The sequence below is a fragment of the Crocodylus siamensis genome, chromosome 3 (genome assembly GCF_052110815.1).
Source record: "Crocodylus siamensis isolate JL-2025a chromosome 3, ASM5211081v1, whole genome shotgun sequence".
Taxonomy (NCBI): domain Eukaryota; kingdom Metazoa; phylum Chordata; order Crocodylia; family Crocodylidae; genus Crocodylus; species Crocodylus siamensis.
In genome coordinates, this window is record NC_143397.1 from 3,686,604 (window position 1) to 3,698,228 (window position 11,625).

The 11,625-nt window shown below is 49.8% G+C and overlaps 1 protein-coding gene across 3 annotated transcripts in view; it reads right to left on the reverse strand.

Annotated features, from left to right (window-relative positions):
- The window catches only part of UBAP1 (ubiquitin associated protein 1), a 56,058-nt gene extending 44,951 nt beyond the window's left edge, over positions 1 to 11,107 (reverse strand). For all 3 annotated transcript variants that reach the window (XM_090037594.1, XM_090037592.1, XM_090037593.1), the window contains exon 1: positions 10,957 to 11,107. The gene's annotated coding sequence lies outside the window, so the exon portion shown is untranslated. The remainder of the gene's footprint in view (positions 1 to 10,956) is intronic.
- Between the last annotated feature and the right edge of the window lie 518 nt (positions 11,108 to 11,625).

Below are 11,625 nucleotides of genomic sequence, written 5' to 3' on the forward strand. Positions count from 1 at the left end.
GAAGATGAGATCTACTTGTAGAAGTTTTAAGGACAGCATACGTTTAGTGTTGTGATGACCTGTCTGTCACAGTTAATAAAATTTGAAAATAAAAAAAATAAAAATAAAAACGAGCTTAAGGACAGATGTTGCAAAATCATGTATTGAGTTGTAAATTAACGTGTTTTAGTGAACAGATTTGTACCATTGTTTAAGAAATGTGTACTTGATTTAAATCAACTATTTAAATCAGGGTATTCTCTTGGTGAGTTAAATCACGATTTAAATCAATGATTTAAATTACCTTGATCTAAATCAATCCACCCTGCATTGCAGGCCTCTGACATGCAAGAATATACAACAAGGATCAACTGCCCTCGCACCAAACTGCGAGTGAAACCAAGATAAGGACCGTCCCCTTGCTCTACTGGGAACAGAACAGCGTTACCCCGTATACAGCCCACATGCCACACTTAGTAGTGAAATCCCCGCTAACAAAGTGCTGCCCCAGCAGGATAGATGAGCTCTTCTCTTGGACAAATACTGCAGAGTCAGCACCTCCCCAAAGAAAACAGACCCCTTAAAGACAGTTCACTTCTCTCTCACTTCCTTCCCTGTCCCAAATACAGAAAGTTACAGAGTGAGTGAAGTACCAGGCAGCAGCTCTACTGAAGAGACGAGGGTTTCTGGGTGCCCAGCTTTGTCATCTCCTTGTGTCACACCAGGCAAATCAAACCTGTCTACATACTTATAGCACATAGCCCTGCTCTTTCCCTTAACTGTCTGCCTTATCTTTAAAACTGTAATAATGCATCCCTATCAAGTTTCATGAAGGCTTGGCAAGTCCAAATTCTCCTGCTGGAAAATGCTGCAACAACTGGAAGTGTTACGTCTGTGCACACACTAGAAATCACAAGCTACCACTTGGCAGCATCACCTAACTAGGACCTAAAGCAAAACTGAAAACAGCACTGTTTACAGGATCATGTGAAAGTAGGACTGGAAGGGTCCTCAGTCATCTAGTCCAGCCCCCTACTCAAGGCAGAATCCACCCTGAACTAAACCACCCCAGACAAGTGTCTGTCCAACCTACCCTTCAACACTGCCAAAAATGGAAATCACACAACTTCTCTCGTAGCCTGTTCCAGTGCTTGAGCAACTTCCTAGCCAGGAAGTCCCTCCTCATCTCCAGCCTAAACTTCCCCTGCTACACCTGAGGCCACTGCTCCTAGTCCCATCCCCTGCAGCCACAGAGAAAAGCCCAACTCCATTCTCTCTGCACCACCCTTCATGGATTTAAAGACTTATCAGTCTTCTCCTCCAGACTAAATAACCCTCGTCCTTTGAGACTTTCCTCATAAGCCTCAGCTCCTAGGCCCTAATCATTTCTGCTGCTCTGTGCTGGACGCTCTCCAAACTGTCCACATCCTTCTTGATGTGTGGGCCCCAACACTGGACACAGGATGCCACAGATGGCCTCACCCATGCTGAACAGAGCAGAAGAATCTATCACTGCCCTTGATTTCCAGTGACACTCATACTGATACAACCCAGGAGACACTTGGGGGTTTTTTAAGAGGAGCACCGATACATCAGTCCCATATCATATCAACAGTAACATAAAGAAAATTGACTGCATCTACAATCGGCTTTTTTTGGCTGATAATGTGGCCAATGAATGCGCGCAGCTGCAGGGCAGCACACAGGTGGCCAGGAATGCAGCCTGGCAACTTGGAGAGCAGCATCCAGCTGGTAAGTCTGTTGTGAGGGAAGGGAGTGGGGGGGCAGACTGAGGCCCCCACAGTGAGGGAAGGAGTGGGGCTGGGTGTGGGACTGAGCCATGCAAAGGGAGAGGGAGTGGTTCCCACCGCTGCAAGCACCCCGGGGGAGACATGATGGGGGAGGTGCCCCAGATCTGTATTTGGGGTGAGGGCAGGTTCCCGCTGAGGGCTGGGGCCTGGGCAGTGCCAGGCTCTTCTAAGCAGGGACTGTGCTTGGGGCGAGTGAGGGGGCTATGGCAAAGTTTGGAGTGGCTGCAGCCCCTCCTGTAGCCCCACTCCCACAGCTGCTGCTGCCCCCCCCAAGTGCAGCCCAGTCCCTGCCCTCCACCAGGAAGAGCTCGGCGCAGTCCTGGCCCCAGCCCGCAGCAGCAGCCCACCCCCGCCCTGCATGCAGATCTGGGGTCACACAGCCCCCACATCTTCCCAGGGTGTGCGCTGTGGTGGGAACTGCCCCCCCCCGTCCCCTGCCTGCCCCCAGGACAAGCTGCTCCAGCTCCATCCTGCCCAACTGGGCAGCACCTGACCTTGCCCCAGCCCCACTCCCTCCCTCACCAAAGGGGCCTTGATCTGCCCCCCCACCCCCACACACAGACTTACCAGCCAGATGCTGCTCACCAAGCTGACTGGCTGCATATCAGCAATCAGATTGGTATTTGCCAATAAGGCTCATTAAAAATTGGCCTTCGGGTATCAGCCCAAAAAATTTCTATCAATGTACCCCTAGGTTTGTTTTTTTTTTTTAACATCACACACTGTTGGTTCATCACTGTATCCCACACCCCCGCACAAGTCCTTCTTTGCAGTACTGATGCCTAGTCACTCATTTCCCAGTCTGCATTTGCGCATGCAGTTATACCATCTCAAGTGAATGACTTTGCACTGGTCCTTGTTGAATCTCATCTGACCAATTGCAGACCATTTCTCCAGTCTGGAAATCATTCTGAATCCTAGCCCTAAGATGGGAATTGAAGCCACACTGCCTCTCACCCAAGATAAAGCCACAGCCACCACGGGCTGGGGGATGCCAGACTTACATCAAACCACTGGCAGACAGCAGGTTACCTGGGACTGGAACTGTCAGGTTTGGCTCTCCAGATCACAGCAGTGCCACCAGGCAGATAAAAAAAAGCCTAAAACCTTCCATCCCAACTTTATACAACACAACCAAATCACGGTATTTTCACACACCATACTCTGTTCCAGAGAGGCGTAACATTTTCCACTAATATAGATTCCCATCTCTACATTGTAGAGACAGCCTGAACTAGAATTAAAGAACGTACTTCAGTGTAACAGTTTAGGGCAGTGGTCTCCAAACTTTTTTGATCACGCACCCTCACTAGGGGAGGACCAGAAGTGTTTGGGAGAGACCTTGTTTCCCCAAGCACCCCCTGGTATAACAAGGAATAATGGCCACAAGCTGTTGGAGAGGAGGTTTAGATTAGACATCCGTTAGAACTACTTCATAGTCAGGGCGGCTAGGACCTGGAACCAACTTCCAAGGGAAGTGGTGCTGGCTCCTACCCTGGGGGTCTTTAAGAGGAGGCTTGATGCCTACTTAGCTGGGATCATTTGAGCCCAGTTTTTTCTTCCTCCTGCCCAGGCAGGGGGTCGGACTTGAAGATCTATAAGGTCCCTTCCGACCCTACTTCTATGATCAGTAAAAAAATTTTGAGCACGCACCCCCAATATATGTATATTTATTTATTTATAAATTATATACATGTACTACTGTACTAATATATTACGTACAATATATAGAGATAAAAATAAATAAATAGTTCTAATATTTTCTTCCTGCACCCCACTTTGGAGACCACTGGTCTAGGGTATAACAATAGAACATAATATATTATAGTGAAACCCAGTAATTCTGCTATAAATGAGACCTAAACTCCAAGCAATGTACAGGATTCTTTTATATGCGTTTAAAACCAGAACTCTAATTTCAACAACAAATTTTATTTTACATAGTTCAAAGTTCATGATACATGCCCAACTGAAACAATCACATCCTGTCCTTCAGAATACATACAGTGTGGGTCATGCCATGATCAATGTATCTTCTAGAAGTACCACTTCTTGAAACAGGAAAACTATTTCTAAACCTTTCTGTTCAATCTTTGGCCTCTTTCAGCTGATAACAACCAAGCCAACCATGGGAATGTTTTGTGTAGATATCTGTCTGCTGGGAGTGGACTTTTAGGCCAGCTCAGTTCACACAGGTTGCCAAATAACTATCATATGACAGTGAATAGTAGTCCCTATTGACACAGTTTGGACTTTAACTAGCAGCAGAATAGCTCCTTATCCCTTCACTGGTCTCCAAGTTATCCAGTTCTACCAGCCATATAGCTATTTACAGATCACATTCAGTCTATTTTCTAGTAGCAAAAGCATTGATGGCTTTAGGAATGTGGTTCGTAGTCTAGTGATTTCCCCTATTAAACCATTACTCCTGTGATGTCAGAGGTGCTGATGAAGATATAAGAAAGTAAGACACAAGTTCAAAATTCCCATTCTACCGCTAACAGTTGTAAGGTTTAATGCAGGTGATGTACTAAAACCTTTCAAATGAAATCAATAGCCCGTCTTTTTGAAAGAAAGATTTAAGATAGGAATCAGAATAATAAAATTCAATGTTCTTCTCCTGTGATACCTTCTGCAATTCATTGGCAAATCTGCCACAAGCTTAAGGATCCCTGCTCCACCGGGCTTTAAACTAAGTCTGCTGGGGGATGGGGGGACTACTGCCACTGCTGGCCTGCTGACCAACCCTTGCAAAGCCAGCAGACCAAGGCACTTAAGGGAGTCCACCCCTGCCCCAGCCCTGGCACAATCTGTGGGCAAGGCAAGAGCCCCCAAGGGCACACTTGCCTGCCTGTACACTAATGCCAGGAGCCTGGGCAACAAGCAAGAAGAGCTCGTCCTCCTGCTCAGTGCAAAGAATTATGACATCATTGGGATAACGGAGACCTGGTGGGACTCCACCCATGACTGGACCACGGGTATAGAGGGCTATACCCTGTACAGGAGGGATCGTGTCGACAAAAGGGGCGGGGGTGTAGCTTTCCTTCACATAGAGAGCTACATGTCCCTGCAAGCTGATGTTGGAGACCGGCATGGACAGCTAGAGACCCTCTGGGTAAAAATTCGTGGGGAATTCGGCACAGGGGACACAACAGTGGGAGTCTACTACAGACCTCCCACTCAAAGTCCTGAGCTGGACCAGGAGTTCACCCGGGAACTGACTGAGGCCGCTTGCTCCAGGACCTTGGTTGTCATGGGTGACTTCAATTACCCGGACATCTCCTGGGAGGATCACTCAGCTAAATCTGAGCGGTCGCAAAGCTTTCTCTCGTGCGTGGATGACCTCTACCTGACTCAACAAGTCTATGGGCCAACAAGAGGCAAAGCACTGCTCGACCTGGTACTGGCTACGGGGGACGACCTAATCGGCGACCTAGCGATCCATGGGAAGCTGGGTGACAGTGACCACGAGCTGATCACCTTCACCATCTGCCGTAAAGCTGGCAAGTCAGTCAGCAGCATAGAAGTCCTTGACTTCAGAAAAGCTGACTTTGACAAGCTCAAGAGGCTTGTCGGTCAGGCCCTCAGGGACCGTGACCCCAGGGAGATGGGAGTTCAAGAAGAGCGGTTGCTTCTCAAGGAAGCAATCCTCAATGCACAAGCTAAATCTATTCCAACACGGAGGAAAGGCAGCAAGAAGGCACAGCAGCCCCCCTGGCTCTCCAGAGACCTAGCGGACCTCTGCGGCTAAAAACGAAAGCCTACAAAGGATGGAGAACGGGATTCACCTCCAAGGAGGATTATTCTGCGCTGGTCCAGTCCTCCAGGGAGCAAACCAGGAAAGCCAAGGCTGCAGCTGAACTCCAACTAGCTTCGAGCATCAAGGACAACAAAAAGTCCTTTTTCAGATATGTGGGGAGCCGGAGGAAAAGCAAGGGCAACGTTGGACCCCTGCTAAACCAGATGGGGCAACTGACAACTGACGCCCAGGAAAAAGCCAACCTATTAAATAGGTACTTTGCGTCAGTCTTTCATCAGTCCCGTGGGACACCCATGCCTGCTGTGGGACAGGAAGATCCGGGTGATGGGGATCCCCTACCCTCCATCAATGCTGTCCTCGTGAAGGAACACCTTGAGAAGCTGGATACCTTCAAGTCAGCCAGCCCTGACAATCTGCACCCCAGGGTACTCAAGGAGCTGGCGAGCGTCATAGCCCAGCCCCTGGCACGGGTCTTCGAGAGCTCCTGGCACTCTGGTGTAGTGCCCGAAGACTGGAAGAAGGCCAATGTGGTGCCGATCTTCAAGAAAGGGAGGAGAGTGGATCTGGCTAACTACAGGCCCATTAGCCTGACTTCTGTCCTGGGGAAGATCCTAGAAAAGTTTATTAAGGAGGCCATCCTTGAGGGACTGGCCCAGGCTAACATCCTAAGGGATAGCAGCATGGGTTTGTTGCGGGTAGGTCTTGTTTCACCAATCTCATTTCCTTCTATGACCAGGTGACCTATCACCTGGACAAGGGAGAAGAAATTGATGTCATATATCTTGACTTCAAAATAGCCTTTGATCTGGTATCCCACGATCACCTCTTGGCCAAACTGCCCAGTTGTGGCCTTGGCTCCATCACGATCCGCTGGCTGGGAAACTGGCTCTGTGGTTGGACCCAGAGGGTTGTAATTGATGGCAGTCACTCATCGTGGTGCCCTGTGACCAGTGGGGTCCCCCAAGGCTCTGTCCTTGGACCCATACTGTTCAACATCTTCATTAACAATGTGGACATTGGAGTCAGGAGTGGACTGGCCAAGTTCGCCGATGACATCAAACTTTGGGGCAAAGCATCCACGCCAGAAGACAGGCGAGTGATCCAGGCCGACCTGGATATGCTCAGCAAATGGGCAGACAAGAACCTGATGGTGTTTAACACTGAAAAATGCAAGGTTCTCCACCTTGGAGGGAAAAACCTGCAGCATCCTTATAGGCTTGGCAGTGCTACGCTGGCTAACACTACAGAAGAAAGAGACTCGGGGGTCATCATTGACCACAAGATGAACATGAGCCTGCAATGCGATGCTGCGGCTAATATAGCGACCAAAACGCTGGCTTGCATCCATAGATGCTTCTCAAGCAAATCCCGGGACGTCATTCTCCCCTTGTACTCGGCCTTGGTGAGGCCGCAGCTGGAGTACTGCGTCCAGTTTTGGGCTCCACAATTCAAAAAGGATGTGGAAAAGCTTGAGAGAGTCCAGAGGAGAGCCACACGCATGATCAGAGGTCAGGAAAACAGATCTTACGATGATAGGCTGAGAGACATGGGACTCTTTAGCCTGGAAAAGCGTAGGCTCAGGGGTGATCTGATGGCAACCTATAAGTTTACCAGGGGTGACCGCCAGGATCTGGGGGAACGTTTGTTCACCAGAGCGCCCCAAGGGATGACAAGGTCGAACGGTCACAAACTCCTGCAAGACCGTTTCAGGCTGGACATTAGGAAGAATTTCTTTACTGTGCGAGCCCCCAAGGTCTGGAACAGTCTGCCAGCGGAGGTGGTTCAAGCACCTACATTGAACACCTTCAAGAGTAAATTGGATGCTTATCTTGCTGGGATCCTATGACCCCAGCTGGGCAGGGGGCTGGACTCGATGATCTCCTGAGGTCCCTTCCAGCCCTAATGTCTATGAAATACAGAACTGCAGTCCTTTAAAAGGAATAGAAAAATTAAGTCAAATTACAGAAAGTACACACAGTGCTTTCAAGGCTTGCACAGCTAGAAGATGATGCTTTGCAGAGATCTTGCCTTCTTAGAAAAAACAAATATGATCTCACATTCAGAGAAAGAAAAAGAGAGAAGACACACAGGCACACGGAACAATGCTCATCTCAAGACTGTAGCAATGTTAAGAGGTCACTAGGGACAATAAATGTGAGCTTACTCAGGTGTCAGAGGGTCACAGCAATAAGTAATGCAGTTACATGCCAGGGAACATAACCTACCAAGATGGAGATACTGCATGTTCAGCCTCACATCAATCAGCTGCAATCTCAGTGACTGCAGAGAGACTAACATCCTCCATAAGATCATGAATGTTTCTTTCCTATGCCCATCAGTTGGTAGATATAAAGTGGAGGGATGAAAAGGCCAAAACAGGTCTAGCATGACATACAAATGCTGCTTTTAAGCAAATCAACTATCATACCATTCACAAATGACCTCTCTTTTTCATAAGCCTCCTGTTAAAATATTTTTCACAAGGACATTCAATTATAGCTCCTCCAGAACTTCTCTATTACAAACAAGCAATTTACTCGAATTGTTCTATTTGTCCTTAACCAGAATAAAAAACCTTTATGTTCAGGACCTTATCAAATAGTAGCAGATGATTAAGGCCATGGAAACTCATATGAGAATAGGCTGAAGAGACTGCAATCATTTACCTGAAAAATAAGATAAAAGAAGGGACACAATACAAGGAGATAAAATAGTGAACAGTAGAGTAGACAGACAGGAGCATCTGTTTTTCCTGTTCCATGGCATGTATGCATGCATGCACAGAGTAAAAAGTAGGAAATTCAAAGCCTATAAAGATATACTTGTTGTATGACATAAATAATTCAGCTATAAGACTCATTGCCATGGAAGCTGCTAAGACCAAGCAAGATGCCAGTACATTCACAATGGGTATCCAAAAATATCCAGCTTTATGAATAAAGTTTTTGAAAAAGTTATCAAACTTCTTACTTCCAGGCTTCAGCCAATCTCTACCAAGAAGAGATTAGGATGAGGTTAGGAGCAAACTGCTCCACATCTGTTCACTACTGAGTTCCTCTACCCATCTCTGAAACACTTGGTGGGGCCCACTATGAACAGGACTATTTGTTAGAGAGGAAGAACTGTGGGCCTAGGCCCACCAAAAGTATAAGCTTCTCTCTGTTGTTAGAGGGAGGCCATTAAATGCATAACAACTAATTACTGGGGACAAAGAAGGGAGGGGGGAGGGGAAAAAAACACACACTAAAACACGGAGTGTGGGTCAAGAACTGATAAGGAGGGCTCCAGGGTAGAACACCGAACAAAGAACACCAGCTAGCACCCACCACCCCTTGAACTGATCCACAGAGCCAGTAGACATTGTCCAGTGAAACTCTGCCCAGAGACATGAGCAAAAGAGTGACAAGAAAATAGTAGGGGTGTGCTGATAAACATTTTCTTGACCAATACCGATAGCTGATTGGTATCCACTGATATGGATGGTTAATAATCTGATAACTGATTTACAGAAGCACAGCTGGGCAGCGTGGAGAACAGCTCCCTGCAGGTAAGTCTGTGGAGGGGAAGGGGCACAGGCAGTAGATCGGGTGCCCACTGGCTGCTGGGTAGGCAGGGAGTGCGTGGCCAGCATGGCGCTCCTGAGAGAAAGGCAGCAGAGCAAAAGCCCCAAGCCTGCAGTGAGCAGCCCACTTCCACCCAGCGCACAAATCTGAGGGGGCACATGCCCTATCTCCACCTCCCCTAGGGGAGAGCACAATGGATCCGTCCTGCTCCCCACCCCAGCCCTGGATCCCATGCATTGTCCTGGCTGGGCAGTGCCCTGCCCCATGCCCTCCCTCACCATGGAGACCTCAATCTGCCCCCCTAACCCCTTTCCTCCCCCACACCCCTTCCCCTCCACAGACTTACCTGCAGGGAGTTGCTCTATGGCCTAGCTGTGCTCCTGGCCATGTGGCACCTCCTGCACCCCACTCCTGGCAGCCCCACCTCCATGCTGCCTGCCTGCAAGAGGAAACCCACGGTTTCCAGAGGGAGCGCCAGCCAGAAGGCATAATTCATTATATGTATTGGTAAACATCAAATTGGTTACCCCAGCCAAAAAAACCCAATAGCCAATAACGAAAACTTCCCTTTTATCAGTGCCAATCCGATATCTTGGTGCGCCTCTACAAAACGGTTCCACGGTCACCAGGGTTCCCTAAAGCCAGAGCCTCCTTCCTGGTCCGGCACATGGCAAGTTTGCCCAGAGCCAAGAGGAGGCTGAATGGGAGGTCCACAAACTTGGTGAGAGTGAGGTGCTAATAGCATTGAGGTCCCAGGTTCGATCCCTGGCTGGACTAAACGAGCTCTCAAGGTCCCTTCCAGCTTTACCTCTCTGTGAAACTTGGGGGAGCTACTGATGGGGAGCATGTAAAAAATAAAAGAGAGGTGCGTGAAGACATGCAGCCCGAACATCAAGAGGAAGCTCCTGAGGAGGTGATGGCCTACTCTGGACAGGCCTATTTGCTGCTGTGGAGGAAACCATTAGCCCCCCCCACCCCCTTAGACAGAGCAGCAATAACGAAATGCCTGGGACAACTAAAAGCAACAGGGACACAAGTGAAGGTCGAAGGCTTAACTAGCTCCCCCAGCAGAGCGCAGCCCACCCCTGCGGGTCAGGCAGACCTTCGACCCGATCCTCATGATGAGCCCAAACACCGCAAGCTCGTTAGCGCTGGACACCGGGATGGCAACAGCTTCCACTAGGATTTTATACTTGCAATAAGAATCGCTGTAAATCCAATACCTCCCTTCTACCCAAACCATTACATTTATTCTTTTTTTTAAAAAAGCACAACAGCAATTAAACTGTATGACAATCTCTTTATTTAGCTGTTCTCCAAAAATATTAAGACCAAATCTACTAGCCTCTCATGCTAAAGGAAAACTGAGTCACTCAAGTGAACAGCTAGCATAACCCCATATCTCTGGGGGGGAGGAAGAGAGGTCTGGTGTCATTTTCGCTGCCAGGCTGCTCGTACCAGGTGGGTTTTGGGTCAGAGGCATTCACTCACCCACTTTCACCTGTGTTTCAGCCTCGCGGCGTAAACCCCAACGCAAAGGATAGGTAGTTTTCAAAGGGCGGGGGCGGCTAAAACACCATACCCTCACATCCGCGCAGCGAACACGTCGCACGATTTTAACCTTTCGACGCTCGTCTGTTAAACACTTTTCAAACCGAGCTTTTAAAAAAAAAAAAAAAATCACCCCCCTCCTCCGGGAGACTTCCCGGCTCCCTCCCACGACACGGATCGCGATGGTGTCCCCGGGGCGGCTCGTTGCGCTCGCTCGTGTCCGACAAAGTGCCGCCCTCCGGGACGCTGAGGCCCTGCCCCGCCCCGACACCCCCATCGCCACCCCCCTCACCTGAGCGGCGCCTCCCGGCCCCCCGCGGACGCTCCGGCTCTGCGCTGCGCCGCGCCCCTCCCCCTACGGAGCGCCTCCGCCTCCGGCGCCGCGGCGGGGTAACACCATCTTGGCTCTCCGACCCTCCCCCTCCGCTTCAGCCGGCGTGCTGCGTCATCACGCCCCGTCAGCTGACCGCGCACACCAATGGCAGGAAGGACCGGGCGCGCGGCGTCAGCTGACCGTGCCCGCCAATGGCAGGAGGCGTGCGATGACATCATCCCTCTGGAAGGGGAGGTGTTGGAGTGGCTGGCGGGTGGGTGGCTCCGCCCACAAGGGGCGGTGCTTGGGGGCTAATTTGAGGGGTGACCGTGTCCCGCCCCCGGGGAGGCAAGGGTGTGGGGAGCAGGGGAGGTGGGAAGTATGGGTTAGGGTTAGGGTTAGGGTTAGGGTTAGGGTTAGGGAGATGGGGAGGGGAGGGGAGGGGACTAGGGGGATCTGCTTCCCCCCCCAGTGTGCTGTGCTTGGTGGCACATTAGTTTTAAACCCCTGTCACTCCCGTCCCTGTTAGTCTTTAGTTGCCTCAAGCAAGCCGTTGTTTTCTACCTCGCAGACCCCCCTTTCTCAGGGAGGCCTATAGCTTTTCCTTGTGGGCACTGGCCACAGTCAATTGAGCAACAAATAGGCCTG